General features: G+C 37.2%; 1 pseudogene; it reads left to right on the top strand.

Moving 5' to 3' along the window:
* The first annotated feature begins 610 nt into the window (after positions 1–610).
* LOC101711736 (testis-specific gene 10 protein-like) lies at positions 611–3,449 on the top strand (annotated as a pseudogene).
* Positions 3,450–5,018: the final 1,569 nt, after the last annotated feature.

The raw sequence follows: 5,018 nt of genomic DNA, 5'->3' as shown, positions 1-5,018 counted from the left end.
GATTCTGTCAAAAACCACCATTCTACTATCTGCTACTATGAGTCTATTTTATATTTATGATATAAATCCCATCAGATAGTATTTGCAAAAATGGTGCCTCCTCTCAAATATATGAAAAAATGTTCACACACAATAAGATAAATGCAAATAGTACCACTAGATATCATTGTCTGCCTGGAAATAGAAAATTGATAACCTTCTTTTGATGAGTGTATGAGGAAATAGAACTCTCATTGTATTGCAATGGGAGAATGCAATTTGGAATTATCTATCAAATTATAATTACATATATCATTTGACATAGAAATTCCACTTCTAAAAATTTATTCTGTGGCCAGGGATTTAGCTCAGAGGTTCTGGTGCCTGCCTCGCAAGTGCAAGGTCCTGAGTTCAATTCCCGCTACCAAAAAAAAGAATTATTCTGTAGATATATGTGCATATGCGAAACTGTGACTCCAAACATGTACACACAATCTAAGTGCCCATAAACAGAGGGTTAATTAAACAAATTATAGTCCTGCACAATGAAATATTATGGTTATTTTTTAAAATGCAGATAAACTCCAATTACTTTGGGAATATTTTTAAGATGTCAAGTGAAAGGCGGAGGATGGAGACCCAGCGGGACCTGGACGGACTGTGGTGGCCTGGGCCTGGCAGTCACAGGAATAAGAACCGGGGAGTACATTGGGCCTGAAAGCCCAGGGAGGGCCCCAGAGCTCCAGGTCACCACCAAAGAACATTGTTCTGGGCTCCAGTTTCTGAAGCTAAAAAAACCCAGAATACTTTCCAGCTAGAACAAGAAGTGAAAAACCAAGATAAATTCATCTCTACACTGAAATTACAGATTAAAGATCTCAAACAGACAAATCATGGCATGGAAGAATATGTTAGGAAACTCTTGGATAGTAAGGAAGTGGTAAGCAGTCAAGTAATGATTTAACCAGCCACAATGAGCATCTTTGTAAAGAATCAATTAAAATTGACCAACTAGCAGAGCAACTAGAAGAAGAGAAAAATTTTGTGGTGGATACTGCTGACAAGGAACTTGGAGAAGCAAAGATTGAACTAATATACCAACAAAATAATATAACAGTATTGGAAAATAAAATAATAAGGCTTAGATCTATAATTTTAGAGACTGAAAAAGCACAAAAATCAATCTCCTTCTAGACTTGATTCTTTTGTCAAGCCTTTAGAAGCAGGGAGACTACTATAAAAAGTGAAGCTCAACACTTATGAAAAATGCTCAGAAATACAACTAAAAGCCCAAGATGGCCATCTCCATCTTCCAGGGGTGCAAACTGTGACATAGAGCTTTTGAAGTCAACAACAAGAGATTGTGAAGAACTCAAATGCATGCTGGAAAAATACCAGCATCATTTGGCAGAAATTCAGGGTAATGTCAAGGTTCTTACATCTGAGAGAGACAAGACCTTCCTTCTTTATGAACAGGCACAGGAGGAAATTGCCCGACTTCAACAAGAAATGATGAAAAACTGTAAGTCTCCTAAATCAACAACAGCGCATGCTATTCTCTGGTAGGTGGAGACTGAGAGAGAAGCAGCCTTCACTGATTTACAAAGAATGACCACAGAGAGAGACAGTCTGAGGGAAAGGCTAAAGATTGCTCAAGAGACAGCATTTAATGAGAAGGCCCACTTTGAACAAAGAATGGAAGAGCTAGGTGTACAGTTCATAATCTTGATGATGAATGGATGGAGCAAATGTCAAATATGACTTTGATGGAGGAAACCATAACCACTGTGGAAAAAAATGAAATCATTAGCAAGAAAGGCAATGGATACTGAGACTGAACTTGGCAGGCAAAAAGCAGAGAATAATTCTTTGAGACTTTTATATGAAAACATACTTTTATATGAAAAAGACATTTCTGATACTCAATGAGAACTTGCTAAGAAAAAAATATGAGCTACAGATTACTCAGGAGAAAATTACATGCTTGGATGAAAAAATTGATAATTTTACAAGGCAAAATATTGTACAGTGAGAAAAAAATTAAGCATTCTTGGTGGAGCCGTCAAAGATCTGGCTAAAGAAAAGGAATGCCTGCAAGCATGTATGGACAAAAAAAATCTGAGAATATTGCATCCCTTGGAGAGAGTTTGGCCATGAAAGAAAAGACTATTTCAGTCATGAAGAATATCATTGCTGAGATGGAACAGACATCAAGACAGTCTACTGAAGCCCTCATTATGTGTGAACAAGATGTCTCTAGAATGCGTTGACAAGTGGATGAAACAAATGATGAGCTGGCTCAAATTGCTAGGGAAAGAGAGATCTTGGCTCATGACAATGACAATCTCCAAGAGCAGTTTGGCAAAGCTAAGCAAGAAAACCAGGCATTATCAAAAAACTGAATGATACATGTAATGAACTTAATGAGATAAAACAGAATGTCCAAGATACTAGCTTGGAAGTTAACAAGCTGAAGAATATACTAAAGTCTGAAGAATCTGAGAACTGGCAAATAATGGATTAACTCCAAAAAGCCAGTGAAGATGCTGAAAACTGGGAAAATAAGGCCTGCCAATTAGAGGCAAATAACAATACCCTCAAATTGGAACTTATCACTGCTGAAGCAGAGGGTAACAGATTGAAAGAAAAAGTAGATGCCCTCAACAGAGAGTTGAGCAACACTTAAATGCAGAAAGGTCTTACAAGTCCCAGATTTCAACCTTACACAAATCTCTTGTAAAGATGGAAGAGGAGGAGCTACAGAAGGTTCAGTTTGAAAAGGTGTCTGCCCTTGCAGATTTGTCTTCTACCAGGGAGCTCTGCATTAAACTTGACTCAAGCAAAGAACTTCTTAATCGACAGCTGGTTGCTAAAGATCAAGAAATAGAAATGATAGAGAATGAGTTAGATTCTGCTCATTCTGAAACAGAACTAACTTCTCAGGAGTCAGATAACAAATGAGAGAATCTCCATGTAGAATCTAGAAGCTTTGCTTGTGGCCAATCGAGACAAAGAATATCAGTCTCAGCACTTCAAGAAAAAGAATCTGAAATTCAGCTTCTTAAAGAACACCTTTGTTTGGCAAGAAATAAAATGACCATCCTGAGTAGAGACATGGCCCAGTTCAAAAATGTTGTAACACAACTGGAAGCTGATTTACACATTACTAAGTGACAACTAAGGACAGAAAGTTTTGAAAGGGAGAGGGCTGTCCAAGAACTTCGTCACCAGAATTACTCAAGTAATCCTTACCATTTGAGTTCAATGAAACCAAATCAAAATATCATTCACCAGAATGTGCTCACCATCGATCTCCTTTTTTTTCTTTCTTTGGTACAGGCAATTGAACTCAGGACCTTGTGTTTATGGGGCAGGTGGCAGAACCACTGAGCTAAATCCCCAACCCTTGATCTCCTGACTGAGGCCTAGATTGATCCCTAGAAGAGAATCTTTGCTATAGAGATTTCTAACATGCAGAAAGATTCTTCCCATCCTCAGAAAGGTTGAAGTTACAGATGGATTTTTTTTTGCTATATAATTGCATTTATCTTTTTAATGCTTAATGATGTTAAATGTATTTATTAATGTTGTGCCTCTGTCTCTGTTCTTGTGTGCCATATCGCTGTGATCAGAGATGATTTATACAAACAAAAGTGCATATGGCTGTTTCTATCCATACAATAATAGTGAGTGCAAAATCTGCTCACTTTGTTGGACACTGTTTTGTCAACTATCTGGAGTAAATAAAGAAGCTTAAAAAAGAGGGAAAAGTGTTTCTACAAAACTGATTTCCTTTCCTTCCTTAGTATCTCAAGTAATTGGCTGGTTAAATATTTTTCCCTTTGATTTATGTTATCATGGCTGAAGAAGTTGTGCCCAAACAGCACAATTTACCAGTAGTGGCCTAGGACCCAATATTGTCCTTTGAAACTAACCTGACATAAGTTCCATGCCATAATCTGACTTCAAAGCAGCAGGAACTAGGAGTGTGTCAGGATTTTAAATCCATACTATTTTATCACTCAAAGACTGGCATGAATTTTCTACAGTTGTGTTTTACTCCTACTAGTTTTAGAAAGGTAGGTGATAATAGATGTTGAGAATGTAAGCTTTTTTAAAATCTGTATTTTTAATAAATTTTCTTTGAAACATTAAAGTACTTCAGGCAACCTAAAATAAAAAAGATGTTAAGTGAAAAAGTAAAACAAAGTGAAACCTAGTATTTATAATTTAATAAGAGAAAAAATAGTATATATTTGAATTGGCTTTTATATGCATAAAAATTCTGGAAAGGCAAATAGAAAACTGACAAAAGTATAGTTAATTTTGGTATTTCTTTTCTTTTCTTTTTTTGGTACTGGGGATCGAATGTGGGACCTTGCACTTGCAAGGCAGGTGCCCAAACCACTGAGCTAAATCCCAGGCCCTGTATAGTTAATTTTGGAAAGAAATTGTAATAAAGGGATAGATAGAGGGTAGTAGAAATGATACTATTGGATTTTATGGCTGGATTGTGTGTATTCCCTAGTCAAAAATTATTAAGTGATTTCATTTAAAAAGATTGAGGGCCAGGGATTTAGCTCAGTGACACTATGCCTGCCTTGCAACCACAAGGTCCTGTGTTTGAATCCTGGTTCCCCCAAAAAAAGAAGATTGAGATGGGTGGTAAAAGAATTTGGCAAAAGGCAAATATTGAGTGGAATGTTACGTGTGCAATATCAAATGGCTTGAAAATAAACCACAAGAGGAGTAAGGAGAGAGTTTCTGTTTCCTTAGCTCAGAAAAGAGAATGATGAGTTCATAGAACTCCTGCATACAAGATGACTGCAGGCCACTGACCATCTTCCTTGCAAGCAGAAGGCAGTAGGGATGAAGCATGAATAGTTTAGCTTGAATACCCAAGTAATACTATGAAAAGGGGAAATAGACTCAACTTCTCTGAAGCCAACCACTCCTCTCCATGGGCTGTTCTGACACTCCCTCTTGCCTTGAAACACAGAGTTCTCAGTTCACTGAGAACATACCCTGTATGACTTTTG

The sequence above is a fragment of the Heterocephalus glaber genome, unplaced genomic scaffold (assembly GCF_053883595.1).
Source record: "Heterocephalus glaber isolate CG9 unplaced genomic scaffold, H.glaber_assembly_v1.0 deba00001523, whole genome shotgun sequence".
In the NCBI taxonomy this organism is placed as follows: Eukaryota; Metazoa; Chordata; class Mammalia; order Rodentia; family Bathyergidae; genus Heterocephalus; species Heterocephalus glaber.
Note: the sequence above shows the minus strand (reverse complement) of the source record. Positions and strands in the feature narration are given on the sequence as shown.